This window comes from Carcharhinus amblyrhynchos, chromosome 19, assembly GCF_965287045.1.
Source record: "Carcharhinus amblyrhynchos chromosome 19, sCarAmb.v2.hapA, whole genome shotgun sequence".
Taxonomy (NCBI): Eukaryota; Metazoa; Chordata; class Chondrichthyes; order Carcharhiniformes; family Carcharhinidae; genus Carcharhinus; species Carcharhinus amblyrhynchos.
Window position 1 is genome coordinate 50,483,024 of NC_137342.1, and position 19,888 is coordinate 50,502,911.

General features: G+C 44.9%; 1 protein-coding gene across 2 annotated transcripts in view; it reads right to left on the minus strand.

The window, feature by feature from the left end:
- fam107b (family with sequence similarity 107 member B) overlaps positions 1-19,888 on the minus strand; it is a 130,669-nt gene that overhangs the window by 58,459 nt on the left and 52,322 nt on the right. The window contains exon 1 of one of the 2 annotated variants that reach the window (XM_080207766.1): positions 6,081-6,159. The exons of the other annotated variant lie outside the window; for it this stretch is intronic. The gene's annotated coding sequence lies outside the window, so the exon portion shown is untranslated. Of the gene's footprint in view, positions 1-6,080; positions 6,160-19,888 lie in introns of those variants that run through there. 2 annotated transcript variants of the gene reach the window in all.

The following is a 19,888-nucleotide window of genomic DNA, read 5'->3' on the forward strand; positions in this document are numbered from 1 at the left end:
AATTTTAACCTGACATAAACGACATCACCAGACCCCCCCCACCACCCCCCCCCCATTCCCAAAGGTTGAGCTCATTCAAAATCTGTTGCCTGTATCCTTACTTTTTTTATTAATTCATAGACATGAGCATTGCTTGCTGGCCAGCCAGCATTTATTGCCCATCCCTAGTTGCCCTTGAATGGAGTGGTTTGCCAGGCCATTTCAGGGGGCATTTGAGAGTCAACCACGTTGCTGTGGCTTTGGAGTCACATGTAAGCCAAACTGGGTAAGGACAGCAGATTTCCTTCCCTAAAGGACATTAGTGAACCAAATGGGTTTTTCCCAACAATCGACTAAGGTTTCATAAGAACATAAGAAATAGGAGCAGGAGTAGGCCATCTAGCCCCTCGAGCCTGCCCCGCCATTCAATAAGATCATGACTGATCTGAAAGTGGATCAGTTCCACTTACCTGCCTGCTCCCCATAACCTTAATTCCCTTATTGATCAGAAATCTATCTACCTGTGACTTAAACATATAAAATGAGGTAGCCTCCACCACTTCAATGGGCAGAGAATTCCAGAGATTCACCACCCTCTGAGAGAAGAAGTTCCTCCTCGACTCTGTTCTAAACTGATCCCCCATTATTTTGAGGCTGTGTTATCTAGTTCTTGTTTTCTTTCTAAGTGGAAAGAATCTCTCTGCCTCTACCCTATCTAGCCCCTTCATTATCTTGTAAGTCTCTATAAGATCACCCCTCAGCCTTCTAAACTCCAATGAGTACAGGCCCAATTTACTCAATCTCTCCTCACAAGCTAACCCCCTCATCTCCAGCATCAACCTGGTGAACCTTCTCTGCACCCCCTCCAAGGCCAATATATCCTTTCGCAAATAAGGGGATCAAAAGTGCATACGCTACTCTAGTTGCGGCCTCACCAGTGCCTTATACAATTGCAGCAAGACCTCCCTGCTTTTATATTCTATCCCCCTCGCTATAAAGGCTAACATTCCATTCGCCTTCTTGATCACCTGCTGCACCTGCAGACTGGGTTTTTGCAATTCATGCACAAGGACCCCCAGATCCCTCTGCACAGTAGCATGTTGTAATTTTTCATCATTTAAATAATAATCCATTTTACTATTATTCCTTCCAAAGTGGATAACCTCACACTTGCCAATGTTGTACTCCATCTGTCAGATCCTCGCCCACTCACTCAGCCTATCCAAATCTCTCTGCAGACTTTCCGTGCCCTCCACACAATTCGCTTTCGCTTTCATGTTCATCAGTAGATTCTTAATTCCAGATTTTTTTATTGAATTCAAATTCCACCATCTGCCAGTGACGGAATTCGAACTCGGCTTCCCAGAACATTAGCGGAGTTTCTGGATTTACAGTCCAGCGATAATACAACCAGGCCATTGCCTCCCCTTTACTTGCACCAAATCCCATTCAGCGATCAGACCTGTGCTCACTAATCTATGTAGACTCCCAATTAAGAATGTTTTGGCTTTAAAATTTTCATCCTTGCTTTCAAATCCCTTCATGGCCTCACCGCATCCCCCACGCCCCTTCTCCATATATCTGTCATCTCCTTGGACCCCAGGGCCCTCCAAGAAAAATGCACTCCTCTAATGCTGACTCTTGAACATCCCCGATTTGAATCGCTCCAACATTAGCAGCTTGTCTTTAGGGTTTAAATTGCTGAAATTCACCTCTCTGTACCCCTCTCTGTCTCTCTCTCCAGCCTCTTTAACATGTTCCTTAAAACCTACCTCTTTAGGTCACTGAAATAGCTCCTCCCAGGCCGGTGTCCCCTAACCAAATTTAGAGTTATTTATATAGTAAGCAACACTCAGGCAGGTACTTCCTCGTACAGAGTCTAAACCCAGTGACCCTGACACTCCACATTACATACGCATGCAGGGCTCCCTGAATGGACAACTCTTTGCTGCTTTAATCAGGGACATGTTTTGTTCAACCAAATAAACAAAATCTAACTAACTTAGGGACAACTCAAAATGGGGCAGCTCCCTAAAAGGAGGGGAACCACCCAAAAGACAAAGCAAAAAGGAAACTTAATCATATTTTAATTTGACGTTTTAAGGAGGGTCAATAATACTCCCCAGTCCCTGCGGTGCCCAATGGTTAAAGCATTGCTTTAATGAAGGAGTTTGTATTCTAAATCCACATCAGGAACCTTGTTAAAGTCATTACATCCACCTATCCTAATATTTCCTTATTGGGTGTAGACATTGCTGGAAAGTCCAGCCTTTGTTGACCTTATTGCCTTTGACCTGAGTGGCTTGCTAGGCCATTTCAGGGGAAAGTTAAGATTAACCACATTGCTGTGGCTATGGAGTCACATCTAGGCCAGATCGTGTAAGGACGGCAGATTTCCTTCCTTAAAGGACATGAGTGAACATGAGTTTTTACAACAATCAATGATTTCTTTTGTTCGACAATACATTTGCTTTGACAATGAAATTGCCATTAGATTGTGCCAGTGATGACTATAACATTGAGACTCCGTGCTGGTACACGGCCTCTGAGGCAACGTAACTCAAAGATTGGCATCTTGTTGCATTTCAGGATATTTTGTCCATTTTTCCACAGAGAGGGTTTCACAGACAACAAGTTACTTTCAAAAGATGGGTTTAAGAACAGAGGGCCATAACTTCTGACTAGGGTCAGAAAGAGATGACCCTCAGAGATTCAAAGACATGAAAGTGCACTTATCTACTCTTGAGGATGGTGCTGAAACTCAGATGGCTGGAGTTGCTTAGGGCCGACAGAGGAAGAGTCGTCATGGGCCCAGCTCCTGCAGATTCAGGGAGGCCACCCTGCTTTTTTACTGCTTTGGCTGCTGGAAAGCAGCTCAGTTTAAAGGGCCCAGATAAATTGAAACACCACAGAGAAGATAGGTGTCCAAAGTGAGGGGATGAAGTTTCGGCGGATGGGTGGATTGGAAGTCGGGGACGGGGAGAGTCAGATTTGAAGGCCAAAGGGAGGATGAGAAGGTTGGAAAGGTGTCGAGATCGGGAGGGCTTGAAGGAGGTCGGATGGGGAGGGGGTGGGGAATTGTAGTGGGTGGGGGTTGGGTTGGGTCAGGTGGGGTTGCAGTTCAAGGGATAGGGAAGTGAGAGGGTGTGGTGCGGTCAGAGGTTGGGGGGTTTGGAGTGTTGGAGGGGAATCAAGTAGATCGGGTTAGAAGTTTTAATTCTTCTGACTTTTTTGGATTAACTATTGGTGTAACCCTGGAGTACCATCTGAAGTTAATGATTCATGTGGTATTTCTGATGGGCCCTAGCGCAGGGCAACTGTCCAGAGGAGGTTAGCTACTTCTGGACAATTGCCACCAAAGCCTTATCTGCAGAGTTCTGAGAGGGTTTCTCCAAATCCGATGCTGAGAAGCTATTGCCCGAATGTTTTCAGACTGGTTGAAAAGACACTGTTATACAGCTGGTTAAAATATTAATGTGTTGAAGCTTGATCTTGTTGATTCGCAATAGAATGTAAATTATAAGCAATTTGTTACCTTGTCCCAATCAACAACAAACATCTGATATCCATGGTGTTGGCACAGCTCAGGTTCCCTCAGGTTGTGAGGAATTGATGATAGAAACACAGAGATAGCTAGTCAGTCAAACCCAGCAAATATTAATAAGATAAAACTGGGACATAGCAAGAGGCAAGTTAGGGAGTTTCAAGCTATAGAATCATATAGTGCAGAAAAGGCCCTTTGGCCCATTGGGTTTGCATTGGCATGTGTGAAACACCTGAACACCCACCTAATCCCATCTGCCAGCACTTGGCCCATGAACCTGAATGTTATGTTGTGTCAAGTGTTCATCCAAATACTTTTTGAAGGGTGTGAGGCATCCTGCCCAGGCAGCACATTCTGGAATATCATCGCCCTCTGGATAAAAATATTCTTCCTCACATCCTCCCCTAAACTTTCTGCCCCTCACCTTGAACCTATGTCCCTCATGAATGACCCTTCAACTGCAGGGAACAGCTGCTCCTTATCCACTCTGTCCATGCCCCTCATAATCTTTTACACCTCGATCCGATCACTCCCTAAGCTTTCTGTGCTCCAACGAAAACATACCGAGCCTACCCAACCTCTCTTCATAACTTAAATGTTCCGTCCCAGGCAGCATCCTGGTAAATCTCCTCTGCACCCCCTCCAGTACATTCACATCCTTCCCATAATGTGGTGACCAGAACTGCACACAGTACTCCAGCTGACTCCCAAGTAGGACTGTGTGAAGTGAAGTGTGATACCCGCAATATTTTTATGTTAATGCACAAAGACAAGTTGCGCTGATTGATTTCAAGAGCCTGATTGTAACTAAAGTTTAAAGTTTATTTATTAATGTCACAAGTAGGCTTACATTAACACTGTAAGTTACTGTGAAATTCTCCTAGTCGCCACATTCTGGCACCTGTTCGGGTCAATGCATCTAACCAACACATCATTCAGACTGTGGGAGGAAACTGGGACATCTGGAGGAAACCCATGCAGACATGGGGAGAACATACAAACTCCACACAGACAGTGACCCAAGCTGGGAATCGAGCTGCGCTAACCACTGTGTCACCATACCCATCCAACTGTTGCTTTGTGTGTGTATGTTGTGAATTAAAGAATATTAATTGATGTCTGACTGACAAGAGTGTTTTGTTTACATTTATCTTCTAAAACCATTCCTGGAGGGATTAATTTTGGTGCACATCGGGGCCCCAATTATTCACTCTAAAGTGGAGTTCACAGCACTGGAATAGCACAGAAATGCACAGATGCAAGTTTGAAAAGTACAGTTTATAACTAGATTTCTGGTCATCAGGTTTCTCTGATTATTAGGGAAGGTTCATGATCAGGAAATTGCACTGTCCCCAATGTAATTACATATAAATATAGAAACTAGAAGCAGGAATAGGCCATTCAGCCCTTCGAGGCTGCTCCGCCATTCACTTTGATCATAGCTGATCATCAAATTCAATATTCTGATTCCCCCTTCCTTCATATCCCTTGATCCCTTTAGCCCCAAGAGCGATATCTAATTTCTTCTTGATATTGCACATTTTGGTCTCAACTACTTTCTGTGGTAATGAATTCCACACAGTCACCACTCTCTGGGTGAAGAAATTTTGTAAGTTTCTTTGAGAACCCTGCTCACTCTTCTAAATGCCAATGAATGTAATCCTAACTGACATAGTCTCTGCTCATACGACAGTCCTGCCATCCAGGAATTAGCCTGGTAAACCTTCGCTGCACTCCCTGTATAGCAAGAACATCCTTCTGCAGATAAGGACATGAAAACTGCACACAGTAGTCCAGGCATGGCCTCACCAATGCCCTGTAGAATTGCAGTAAAGTATCTCTATTCCTTTACTCAAATCTTCTTGCTATGAAAGCCAATATACCATTTGCCTTCTTTACTTCCTGCTGTAGCTTGTGTGCTTACTATCACAAGGACAGCAGGGATTAGGGTTAGGATGCACTGGGACACCAAGATCTCACTGAGTATCCAACTTCCTCAGTTTAGACCCATTCAAATAATAATCTACCTGACTACTTTTGTTACCAAAGTGGTTAACCTCACATTTATCCACATTATATTGCATACGCCCACTCAGTCTGTTCAGATATTGACATCAAGCTCCCAGTAATTGGGACAAACTGCAAATTGCTATTCAGGAACAGGGCATGAGCCTTTGTCCTAGTGGTAGCTTTTCCACCTTGCAGTGAGGAGTGTAAGGGCTCAAACCCCACTCCAGACCTTCTTGATGCAGCGGGAGTTCTGCTGCTCTTGGAATCAAAGATATATGACAACTAACAGACTTCCCCTCAAGATCATGCAGAAGTAATGCAAATAGAGGGAAATACAACCTCAATTTGCATTTAATTTCAATATTCCTTCCCGTCAATGAGCTTATGTTTTGGGTGCCACAAGTTATTGGCAGCAGTAACCAGAGGACTAGAATGGAGTGTGCATTAGCCTAGTCATTCAAAATCCACTAAAGATATATCTATGCTTTAGTCTGTGAGATGATAGAAATATGATCACCTACATGTAACAACCTGCATTCATAAATACCTTTAAATGTTGCAGACTGTCCCAAGGCGTTTCGCTGGATTAGCTGCCGGACAGAAGTTTGACACCAAAGTACATCAGGCGATGCCCGATCAGGGGCGTGGTCAAAGTAATATGTCTGTAATGTGGAGAGAGAGAGAGCCAGGAGGTTCAGGGTGTGAGTTTCAGAGTTTAGGAGCTTGGCAACTGAAGGCATGGCTACTAATGTTGGGGTCATTAACAATAAGAAGACTCAAGAGGCTGGAATTGGTGGAGAGCGATGAGAATATAATCTGACAAGATTGCATTTGCCACCCATTAGTGTGGAGAGGGGAGTGTACTATCTATACCATGTGCCTTTGGTGCCTGATACCATCATAAAGGATTCAATGTCATCCATTTGTGTTTATGCCCTGTTTAAAAGTACAAGGTTTGGTTCAAAGGAGGCTCAGTTTGCTTATAAAAGTTTTAAGAATAATCTGTTGATGGCAGTAAAAGAAATTGAGAGAAAGTTGACTTGTAACAGGCTCTGAGAAAAATAAGTATTAATTTCACCAGATCCAGGCTGGAAACTCCCTCCCAGATAACTCACATTGATAGCTTGCTGATTCAGTCTTAGTGAGGACAGGTCATGAGATTTGATTGAGTGTCTTCACGTACCCTCAGGCGGGCAGTTGGAACAGTCTCCTTGCTCACCAACAATCAGATAAACACTCATATCAAAACTTGTCTCTTACATGTTCCTACTCAATGACATTCTCTTAAGACCAGGCTAAATTCTGGATTAGCAAGAAAACCCATTGCTAAATCTTATATCAAATATTAAAATGTACAAGTAAAGAATTAATATTTTTCTGTTATGGAACAAGATAAATAAGTAGCACCTTCATTTGATGCACTTATCACATTTTTTAAATAGTTCCCATCAATTCGCTAATTGAATTATGTTTGGGCTGTAAGGTCTGTTATTATGAAGTCTAAACATTCTGTTCAGTTGTTTGAAGCAAGTTCAAAAAGCAGCGAAACCTCAAGACAAATATTTCAGATATAAATTACAGACAAGACCTACATCTGGCAACATTATTTGTTTGGCTCCAGTTTATAACAAGATCTTGCAAACTACAACAAAATCTAAATTAATTTTGAATCAAATTCAGTAAAGTATTTCAGCAAACCCCCTCAGACCTTGGGCACAAACGGACAGAACAACTTCCCACGTTTTGCGCTGCTCGAACTTGCTGACTTGCTAGATTGGTTTCCTGTGGGGCACTGTCACACACTGGCTTCAGCTCAGGGGACAAGACTCTCTCCTCATCTCCGATCCATGCAGCTGCGAAACTCTCGCTTAATTTCACAGAGCTTAATCGTTTAAAGAGACGGAAAAACACACCTCTGGGAGGCAGCCATTCTTCCACTGCAGGAATATAAATAATGAGGGCGGGATTGGGCTATTGAGCGGGACGATCAGCCATGGTAATGAAGGCAGAATAAGCTCAGGGGGCTGAATGGCCTTCTCCTGCTCTTACTTTCTATGTTTCTGTGACCCGAAGAAATCTAAGGTTGAACTCGACATGTCTTTTTTAGTGTTAAAGATTTAAAAACAAATTAAATATATTTCATAAAATAATGCATAATATTCTGTAATCTCTGACTATTCCTCTTGTCCCACTTCCATTATTGATGCTGCCAACCCAGCACCTGTCTAAGACCATCATCCAAACTCACAGTGGGAAGCTCAACTGCTGTCAATGTTCTCAACAGAGTGACAACTCATACAAGCAGAATATGACAAACTCTCCGCTCTCCAGGTTTAAGTACAGGAGTAACCATTTAATAATACTGGGAAACTCAATCCTCAATGAGGAACAGGAGAATAGACATAGACAAGGGATACTCAGTTGACTGGGGAATGGAACCGATTCAAGGGAACTGCTCCCAGCCATCAGACACTGGCATGGGTGTGGAAGGGATGGGCTGGGGGGAGGGGGTGGAGGTGGGAGTCTGGGGCCACATTCCCAATGCATTCTCCAAGCCTGTCACTGTAACTTGCCTGTGCAGTGCAGTTTTACCTGGATTCCAGGGGTTGAATTACAAAGTAAGAAGTCTGACAACACCAGGTTTAAGTTCAACCGATTTATTTGATAGTAAGCTCACAAGCTTTCGAGACTCCCCTCTTCGTCAGGTGAATGAAGAGTTCTGGCCTCAGGCAGAGCATATAAAGCACAGACAAGCTCTGTCTGAGGCCAGAACTCTTCATTCACCTGACAAAGAGGGAAACCTCGAAAGCTTGTGAGTTTACTATCAAATAAATCGGTTGGACTTAAACTGGTGTTGTCAAGACTTCTTACTGTGTTTACCCCAGTCCAACGGCAGCATCTCCACATCTTGAATTACAAACCCAGACTGCAGAAAAGATGGGTTAGATTCCCTGGAATTTAGAAAGCTAAGGGTGATTTGATCAAAGATTTCAAGGGGAGCTGATAGGGCAGATTGGGGAAAAAATTACTTCTGCTGTTGGCAAGTCTAGGACTAAGGAACAAAAGCAAATTGGTGCAGATGCTGGAACCTGAAACCAAAAGAGAAAATGCTGGAAAATCTCAGCAGGTCTGGCAGGAGAGAAAAGAGATGATATTTTGAGTCCAGATGACCCTTTTCCCTCTCCTTACAGATGCTGCTAGACCTGCTGAAATTTTCCAGCATTTTCTCGTTTGGCTACGACGAGGGGTTTAGTCTAAAAATTGGATCCATGTACTTCAGGATTGAGGTTCTGAAACATTTCTGTTCACAAAGGGTAGTGTGTCTGGAACTCCCTTTCACAGATGGCAATTGATGATAGGTCAATTGTTAACTTTAAATCTGAGATTGGCCGATATTTGATATCCAATGATATTCAGGGATACGGGACAAAAGCTAATATACGGTGTCAGGTCACAGATCAGCTACAATCTCACCAAACGGTGAAATGGTTTCTAGGGGCTAAATGGCCTCTTCCTGTTCCTATGCTCCCGGGACAGACACAGGGACCTGTAGGTAGGTGAGAACCCCCTTTATATGAAAAAACCACTGGCTTGATAGCACCTGTATCCATCATGCAAGTGTCCGAAACTGCAATCAAAATCTTCATTTCAGCCAATCAAGCTTCAATCAATGTCAAATTGGATTGCCTGAGTTACAATGAAGGTGCAATATTTTACATCAATACTCGCAGATGGCCACTGGCTTTGCCAAGATCGAGAGATTGTCTTAAGGGAGAACTATTAGAATCGTTACAGTTACTTTAAAAAGAAGAGCTGAGTGATTGGCTGGAGATAGGATTTGGGGTTGCAGCGACTGGTGCAGTTTTAGAGGGATATATAACTCTCAGGACATGATGCTGGGAGCAGCAAAACACAACCAAATAATAGATAGAATTTCCTGGGATATACAGAACAGAAAGAGGCCATTCGGCTCAACCTGTCCATTCAGCATTAATTTCCTCCTATCCTCCCTCATCTAGCTATCAGATTAGTCCTGCAATCCCACCCCCCTCATCTGCCTTCCTCTTGTCTCCTTGACCTCTCTGTGTGACTAGAGACTTCCACATTCCCATTACTCTCTGGATAAGAAGATTCTTCTGAATTCCCTTTGAGTTAAATAGATTCTTATCGAAATCAGGATGGGAAAATTTACAAAACACCAGTCAGCCCACAGGGTAATGGCCAGCAGATTGACATGTTTCCACTTGAACTAACCAATTTGCAAATTAACAATCTGCATCTTGTGTTCCCTGCAATAATTGAGCAGTTATTGAAGATCCATTCTAGTCCTCCACTGGGTTATAATAAATTGCCTGTCACTGAAATGCTTTGGCGCTGTTGTTGTCAAATTTATTATTACAAATGTCAGAATTAATAAATTAGACATGGAATGCTGTATGCGTGTAAAAGCAATGTTCCTTTGCAGTAATGAACATAAAACAGGGTTTGTGTTCCTCTGCAGAGCATGAAGGGTGATCACAGCTGAGTGGGCAAGAGGAGAGATTCCCTTCCTGATCATCCAATCCAATCAGTCACAGAGACTCCAGGTATCCTATACAGTGGATCCCCTTAAAGGAAAATCTAACCTGCTTCTGGCAACTTTTAAAAATTGGTGTGTAATTGAGGGAGGACTTTTTATGCCAATCAAAAGCCAAGACATTGAAGGCTGATCTGGTTGTGCCAATAGGGGAGTGACCGGTAATCACACAGAGTGGTCACAGCACAGAAAGAGGCCATTCAGTGGAGGGGGGGGGGATGTGGGGAAGGAGGAGGACCTCACTGTAAGCAGGTCCAGAATGTGGGCAATCAGCAGAATTGTCCATTACCCTGGCTACGTTCACAACCGGGTGTCCCTGGAGAGTGACCATACAGTGACCACAGGTACTATCAGGGCCTTCTGTGCCCGTTGGGCATTGCAGGGTCTGGAGTGTATTATCAACACTTTTAATCACATTTTGGTATAAAGTTCTAAATTTGTATTTTTTTTTGTTTCAGGTGCTTCCCCTTTAAGGGGCTCTCCCTTTTATTTTGTCCCTCAGTGTGTGCAATTTAGTTTAACTCAGTTCATAGAATCAGAGAATCCTACAGTGCAGAAGGAGGCCATTTGGTCCATCGAGTCTGCAATGACCACATACCCACCCAGGCCCTATCCCCATAACCCATTATTTACCCTAGCTAGTTCCTCTAACACTATGGGGCAATTTAGCATGGCCAATCCACCTAACCCGCACATCCTTAGACTGTGGGAGGATACTGGAGCACCCAGAGGAAACCCACGCAGACACGGGGAGAACATACAGACTCATTACAGACAGTGACCCGAGGCTGGAATTGAACCTGGGTCCCTGGAGCTGTGAGGCAACAGTGCTAACCACTGTGCAACTGTGTCACCCACAGTCGAGGTTGTTTCTCGAGCTGTGAGGAGCTGGAGCTGGAGCTGCTTTTAGCTGCTGTTTTCTGCTACTGAGAGTTTTAAAAAAAGAGGCCATTCGGTCTGCCATATCTGTGCTAGCTCAGTGGAAGAAAAACTCAGTTGGTCCCACACCCATGTACTTATCTTGTGGGTGAGATTCTCTGGTCTCCCCTCTGTGCGTTTCTCAGTGGAGTGAGGCGGCACACTGTTCGCTGGCAGTGGGTTTCTCTGATTCTGACACGGCTAATGGGGATTCCCACTGAAGCCACACCATGCTGTCGGGAAACCCAGGGCAGGCAGGAACAGGGAATCCCAGCACTGTGAACGGCCAGGGAATTCCAGACCATTTCTCTTGTTTTCTATCCAGCTGCTTATCCAATTCCTTCCTGAAAGCCCCGATTGAATCTGCCTCCCCCACATTCTCAGGCAGAGCATTTCAGACCTGAACTCACAGGCTTTTCCTCGGACTATCTTTGCTAATCGCCTTCAGTCTGTAACCCCAGTTCCCCACTGCCGATGGGAAGCAGATTCTTCCCATCTTCTCTAGTCTAAACCGCTCGAATCTCATCTCAACTTCTCAAGGGAGAACAACTCCTGTTTCTCTAATCTTTCTCAAAACTGAAGATCCTCATTCCTGAAACAATTCTTGTAAAACTTTGCTATATCCTCTCGAAAGCTTTTACCTGACTCTGAACATGCAGTGTCTGTAACTGGACACAGCTCTTCAGCTGAAGCTGAACCAGAGCTTCATAACGATTCATAGAATCCCTACAGTGCAGTAGGAGGCCATTCAGCCCATCAAATCCCACCCAGGCCCTATCCCCATTGCCCCATGCATTTACCCTGCTAATCCCCCTGACACTAAGGGACAATTTAGCATGGCCAATCCACCCAACGCGTACATCTTTGGAACTCATCATAAACTCCTCATGTTTGTATTCTATGCCTCTATTTATAATACCCAGGATCCCTTTCTGCTGTATGTGCTCCCTCTCCTACCTCCATCATGTTGTCAGGTGTCATATTGTTTTTGTCTTCTTCTCTCTCCTCCTCCCCTCATTGCTCTCTGTTTCCTACGGTTCTTGCAAGGCCCTCTTTCTCCCCCCTACCCACCCCAAGGCCCTCTGTCTCTCCACCCCCTCCCCGGGCCCTCTGTCTCCCCTCCCCTGCTCTGGGCCCTCCTCTGTCTCCCCCCCGCCTCCCCCCCCCCCGACCCCAGGCCCTCTGTCCCCCACACCCCCACCCCCAACCCCAGGCCTTCTGTCTCTGCCCCCAGATCCACTGTCTCTCCCCCCGGGCCCACTGTCTCTCCCCCCGGGCCCACTGTCTCTCCCCCCGGGCCCACTGTCTCTCCCCCCGGGCCCACTGTCTCTCCCCCCCATGCTGTGTTCTCTGTTTCCCCCTTGTGCTCCCAGTGGTGATATTTTAGCCAACATTAAGAGCTCCAAGGGAAGCAGATTCACATAAATGACTTCCTTTTGATCACAGAGGTTTAATCAGGAAGGATTGAGGGGCTGTAGAATCCAAATTCAGCTGCCGATGTCACTGCAATACTTAAAAATAGGATTAAAAAATCTCTCAGAAACATGATCTCTCTAAAATACCCAGGTGTTGCCTGGAACCTCTGCTCCCTCTCTCTCACACCTAATTTGTCTTTGGGATAGTGAGGGAGGAGATGGTCGGATTTCCCAACAGATTGTCAGCTTGTTGAACCAGGTTGAACTCTCCGTCCATAGCGAACAAGTCCTGGTGTTGGACTCGAACCCCGAACTTCAGCTCCAGTGGTACCATTGTATCATAAAGCCTCTGATAGGACGACTGCTGCCATTGGCTGATCCAGTTTACACTACATTTGCTTTTAGTAACCTTATGAACTTCTGGTTTATAATCAGGAGCCAGTAAAGATACTGCTTAGTGGAAAATATCGATCTCGCTACATAAGAGAATAAAGATGTCAGTTATCTGAAAAGAATATAGATATTCCTTTTCTATTTTGCACCATGTTGTGGGGATCCCAAGTAGCTTAATCCAAACACAGTGTGCACTAAGGAAATCTTAGCTTCCGTGGGCAGTATGGCGGCACAGTGGGTTAGCCTCACAGTGCCAGGGACCCAGGTTCAATTCCCAGCTTGGGTCACTGTCTGTGTGGAGTCTGCACCTTTTCTTCCCGCCCACCCGGTGTCTGTGTGGATTTCCTCCCAGATGCTCCGGTTTCTTCCTACAGTCTAAAGAGGCCCAGGTTAGGTGGATTGGCCACGCTAAATTGACCCTAGTGTCAGGGGGATTAGCATGGTAAATGTGCGAGGTTGCAGGAAAAGGGCCTGTGGTCATGCAGACTCGATGGGCTGAATGGCCTCCTTCTGCCCTGTTGGAATTCTATGAATGGGGGCTGGGGAGGGTTGAAGGAAGGAACAGCTTCTTGGAGTTGCTTTCCTCGAAGAGAAAGTGCAAATGAGACTGTTTAAAGTTAATCCTTCTGGGGCTTGAAGCAATTTAAATGGAATCATTTGTGTGGATTTAAATTAAATCCAGCCAAACCAATCCAGCTGGCTTCAGATCCATTTTTTAAAATTATAAATTAATTATCTGCTAAGATAAGCAGCTCCTTTAAATGGCAGAATGTGGAAGAGTTCATTCTCAGGAGTACAGCAATCTAAAAGGAAATGAAATGAGGATCTAACAGTTCCTGTCCAGAGCCAATCTCCCCTTGCTTAAAGCTGCACAGTTCTTTTATTCGGAACTGTCACATTTACCGCTGGAAAGCGGACACTTGTACCAGCAATCATCAAAATTGGGAATGCACTGATTGATAAGATTTAGAAGGGAAGGCAGCTAAAGTGGGAAATACGTTTATTACATCCCTGGGAGATATTTCAGATTCTGAACTCTACTCTGGATTTATTGTATAATTTTTAGTTTTAGTGTTAAGAGTCTGGGGGGGCTGGAGGAAAGTTGAAATAAGCGCATCAATTTAAAATACACCCCCCCCCTGCTCATAGAGTCCCTACAGTGCAGAAGGAGGCCATTCGGCCCATCAAGTCTGCAGCAACCACAATCTCACCCAGGCTCTATTCCCATAACCCACATATTGACCCTGCTGATCCCCCTGACACCAGGATCAATATAGCACGGCCAATGAACCTAACCCTCACATCTTCGGACTGTGGGAGAAAACCGGAGCACCCGGAGGAAACCCACACAGACACGGGGAGAATGTGCAAACGCAGCATAGACAGTGATCCAAGGTCGGAATTAAATCCGGGTGTCTGGCGCTGTGAGGCAGCTAACCACTCCTTATTATTCCATCCCTTCTTTTCACAGAGGCACAGAGTCATGAGCTGGGACACTGTCCTATCAGTTATGATGATTCACCAGCATCACAGAGGTGAATATATGTGCAAGCTAAGACATATGCAAGCTTCGGCAATCAGCTTTTTGGCAGCAAAGATGCAACAAAGCCAAGTCTGTTCCTGTTCTCTCCAGACACGTAGTAATGTGCCACCCCAGTGGCAGGATGGAGTATGAACCCTGACATTTTCCTTCATCCAAATTCACCACAAACAAATGCTCCTTACCGCAACAGCTTAATCCGTACCACATGGTAGGACTGCTAACGACAATAAGGTACTCCTGGAACACCCTTGCCCCCAGGCAGCCTGTTGGTGATATTAGGTGTCTTGCTGTTTTATGAAGAAATTTAAAAAGTTCTGAAAGACTGCAGCAGTTACACACTCTTCAAAGAATTCTGGCAGAACACCGATGCAGCAATGGACCAGGCATTTCTGTTAACTATTACCTTCTCCAATTGAAATTGTATCAAGGAGGGCGGATGTGCTGTCGTCCTGAGCACAAAGTTTGGAAGTTGGGGGATTAAGAGGACGGTTCGATTATCTCACTGGCTGGAAATATTCCCAAACTATTGTTCACTGTTGATGAAATTTTACAGCAAATACAAATTGAATCTGCTTCTGTCCGCGTGGACTGACCCTGTGTGTGTGTGTGTGTGTGGGGCGTGCTGTGTGAATCAAGCAGGCCGATACTTGTTTTGCACTGAATTTGCAACATTAAGCCCAAGTTGCAGCATCATCAGCTAATAGAGGAAGGTTTACTGTTTCACAAAGTGTTCACCACTGTTTGTCAAGGCTTTAGCTGCCTACCACTGTTCAAGGTGCTCAGCAGAAATTTATTCCGATGGTTAAAAAGGACCGCAGGAGGAGAGGTAATAAGCCGTGGATAACGAAGGAGGTGAAGGAAAGTGTCGGAGGCGTTTAGAGTAGCTAAGAGTAGTGGGCGAGAAGAGGATTGGGAGAGGTTTAAATGTCAACAAAGATTGACAAAGAAGTTGATAAAGAAGGGTAGGAGAAACTATGAAGCTGGGCTAGCGCTTAATATAAAAAAGGATAGCAAGAGTTTTTATAAATATATGAAAAGGAAGAGGCTGGCTAGGGTGAACGTTGGACCCTTAGAGGATGAGAGGAGGGACTTAGTGGTAGGGGATGGGGAAATGGCTGAGGTCTTGAATAACTTTTTTGTTTCGGTCTTCATGGAGGAAGACGTGAATAATTTGCCGGGTGTTAGCGATGGAAAGGTGGTAGGACTGGAGGGTCTTAATGACATTACTGTTACTAGAGAGGCGGTGCTCGACAGACTGGAGGGGCTGATTGTGGACAAGTCCCCAGGACCGGATGGAATGCATCCGAGGGTTCTGAAAGAAATGGTGGAGGTGATAGTGGATGCCTTGGTGGTTATTTTCCAGAAGTCGCTGGATTCCGGGGAAGTGCCGGAGGATTGGAAAGCGGCTAATGTTACGCCGTTGTTTAAGAAGGGTGCCAGGCAAAAGGCAGGGAATTATAGGCCGGTTAGTTTAACGTCTGTGGTAGGTAAAATGTTAGAATCCGTCATCAAGGAGGAAATAGCGAGGCATCTTGAAGGGAATTGCTTGATAGAGCAGACGCAGCACGGTTTCGTTAAGGGGAAGTCGTGTCTGACAAATTTATTGGAGTTCTATGAGGATGTGTCTAGGGCGGTGGATAGAGGAGAGCCGGTGGATGTGGTCTTTCTTGATTTTCAGAAGGCGTTTGACAAGGTACCTCACAAGAGGTTATTGCAGAAGGTCAGGGGACATGGAGTTGGGGGTAGGGTGTTAGCGTGGATAGAGGATTGGTTGTCAAATAGGAGGCAGAGAGTGGGGGTCAACGGGTGCTATTCGGATTGGTGGTTGGTGACTAGTGGAGTGCCCCAGGGGTCGGTGCTGGGGCCTCAGCTATTTACCATTTATATAGATGATCTGGAGGAGGGAACCGAGTGTATGGTGTCGAAATTTGCTGATGACACCAAGATTGGTGGAACGGCAAATTGCGCGGAGGGTGTGGAGAGTCTGCAGAAGGATCTAGATAGGCTGGGCGAATGGGCCAGGAAATGGCAAATGGAATTTAATGTTGGCAAGTGCGAGGTGGTCCACTTTGGTAGGAATAATGGTAGGAAGGACTATTACTTACGGGGCGAAAAACTGCAACAGGCGACGGTGCAGAGGGACCTCGGGGTCCTTGTGCATGAGTCGCAAAAACCCAGCCTGCAGGTGCAGCAGGTGGTCAGGAAGGCGAATGGGATGCTGGCCTTCATAGCGAGGGAGATTGAATATAAAAGTAGGGAGGTCTTGCTGCAGCTGTATAGGGCATTGGTGAGGCCGCAGCTGGAGTACTGTGTGCAGTTTTGGTCGCCGCACTTACGCAAGGATATTTTGGCCTTGGAGGTAGTGCAGAGGAGGTTTACTACACTGATACCGGAGTTGAGGGGGTTGAGCTATGAGAGGCTGAATAAACTGGGCTTGTACTCGTTAGAGTTTAGAAGAATGAGGGGAGATCTCATTGAGACGTATAAGATGATGAATGGGATGGATAGGATAGAGGTGGAGAGACTCTTCCCGCTCAGAAAGGATAGTAGGACGCGGGGGCACAGCCTCAAGATAAAGGGGGGGCGGTTTAGAATGGAGTTGAGGAGGAACTTCTTCACTCAAAGGGTGGTGAATCTCTGGAATTCTCTGCCCGTTGAAGTGGTGGAAGCTACCTCGCTAAATATTTTTAAGACGCGGGTTGATGGGTTTTTGATAAGCGAGGGGATTAAGGGTTATGGGGAGAGGGCGGGAATGTGGAACTGAGCCACGACAGATCAGCCATGATCTTATTGAATGGCGGGGCAGGCTCGAAGGGCTGGATGGCCTACTCCTGCTCCTATTTCTTATGTTCTTATGTAAGTACACAATGTTATATCCACTTGCAATACAGACCGAAACCTTCCTTATAACTTGATGATAGGAATCTCTCATTACATGTATAACTCCTTCCCTTCACCATTAATGGAAGATGGATACTCCCTGAAACAGATTCGCTTTTTGCAAAAGTCCGTTAGCTTTCAATGTAATTATTTTTGACATTTATTAATTTAATTTTGAATTGAGCTCACCATAGGTGGGTTACTAGTTGAGTACCATAACCATTAGATTACCATACCAGCTGAAGGCACTAGTTTCTTGCTGAGATAGTGTCCCATGGTAACGTGTGGCCCTCCAATATCCTGTGCAAGTGACCACACTTCACTGAAATCAGGAGACTTTTTTAATGAGCTCTTAAACTGTCATAAAGAGCACACTACATTATTTTGAAGAGGAGGAGGATTTTCCCCGGGATCCTGGCCAATATTTATCCCTCTATTAACATCTTAAAAATAGATATTCTGATCAATTTCACGTTGCCTTCTGTGGGAGCTTGCTGTGCACAAATTCACTGCTAAATTTCCTACTTACAACAATGACTACACTTCAAAGGTGCTTCACTAGGCTGTAAAGCACTTTGGGATGTCTAGCGGTCATGAAACGTGCTGTATAAATGTAGGTTTAATTATTTACTTCATTCATAGAAATCCTACAGTACGGAAGGGGGCCATTTAGCCCATTGAGTCTGCACCGGCAACAATCCCACCCAGGCCCTATCCCCAAAACCCCTCATATTTACCTGGCTAATCCCTCCAACCTAAGCATCCTGGGACACTAAGGGGCAATTTAGCATGGCCAATCCACACATCTTTGGATTGTGGGAGGAAATCGGAGCACCCGGAGGAAATCCACGCAGACACAAGGCGAACATATAAACTCCACACAGACAATAACCCAAGCTGGGAATCAAACTCAGGTCCCTGGTGCTGGGAGGCAGCAGTGCTGACCACTGTGCCACCCATTAATTAATTAAAAAATCAACTTCTGTCACAGTTACGGGCTGAACTGAGGTAAGTTTCACAATCAATTGTTCCAAGTAAAATATAAAAATACAAAAAATTAAATAACACTGATCATTAAAGTCTTTGCAAAACCAGGATTCAGAGTTTAGCAGCCAGTGGAATTTGTTCATTGTGTGGGCGAAATGCGACATTGAACAGTGCTTAAATCTCCTTGTTTTACATCTGAATTCGGTTAGTTGTTTTGAGTTCCGTTGCTGATAGTCTCTCTGGGATCTGCCTGCGGATAGCAATTAGCAAGATTGGCAGTGGTCCCTGAACAAATGGCAAAGTTGATCGCATCTCTTCGAGTATCTTCAGACCACAACTGTGCAAAGCACCTGAGTAACCATGATAAACAGGGTGGAGAATGACCCCTTTCTGAACCCTTTCCATAGCTTGACTTTGCTGCTTTGTGAGTCTGCAGGTTATTTGTTTGGGCAGGAGGGGTCCTCCCAGTCAGGCCCTGCCCTGCCCTAACCTCATAGACACAGCAATTTATTTATTCATTTCAGGATAGAAGAAAGTTAAAGAGCAATAGAGATCTTTGGACCCAAAAGTTGATAAGGCTGCTCCTTATCAGAGATCTCATTTACCTGTCTATCCTATTACTGCACCAAACAATATTTATCCCCAACATGTTAATAAGTTTGCCTGCAGTTTTTCTATTGCGTGTTTTAGCTAGTGGATCATTGCCAATGGCAGCCAGGGCAAAAAACGTTTCCCTTCAGATTGGGTTAGCGTCAATGCAGGATGTCTTCTGGCATGGTGGCAGCACCTCCACCTCTGAGGCAAAAGCTCCAAGTTCAAGACTGCCACAGGGGAGACGATGACTTAGTGGTATTATTGATAGACTATTGATGCAGAAACTCAGCTAATGTTCTGGGGACCTGGGCTCGAATCCCACAACAGCAGATGATGGAATTTGAATTCAATAAAAAATATCTGGAATTAAGAATCTACTGATGACCATGAAACCGTTGTTGACTGTCGGAAAAAAACGCTCTGTCTTTTAGGGAAGGAAATCTACTGGCCTTTCCTGGTCTGGCCGATATGTGACTCCAGAGCCGTAGCAATGTGATTCATTCTCAACTGCCTTCCAAGCATAACTAGGGATAGGCAATAAATGCTGGCCATCCAGTGACATCCATATCCCATGAATGAATAAAGTAAGAATGGAATGGCGCAGTTCAACAGGTTGATAATCAGCCCATGAATCCTTCCGCCCTTATTCCCCAGAGGGAGGAACGTTGTGTGAAGATACACTAAGAAGTTGTATAGAGATGAGGAATCCGGCATTCATCAAACATGTTCCAACTGGTAGAAGTGTAGAGCTGCAAACATGTCAATGGGTGAAGTAACTTTATAACAGGATAATCCTATTGAAATCCTAACAAGAGGAATGATGGCATTCCCCACAGTTAACATCTTCACTAAAATAGCACCAGGAATTTCTTGCAACAAGCCGTTTATTGATAAAAAGACGAGTAATTCAAGTTGTAGGAAGGAAGGCTGGTCTATTTGTTTCAGAAAGCGACAAAGATCTGATTGTAGCAGTCTATCTTTGCCACAATGACATCAGCAAACTTGGGGTCCCTATGTCAGAATTCCAAATACACAAAGCCTTTCCTCAA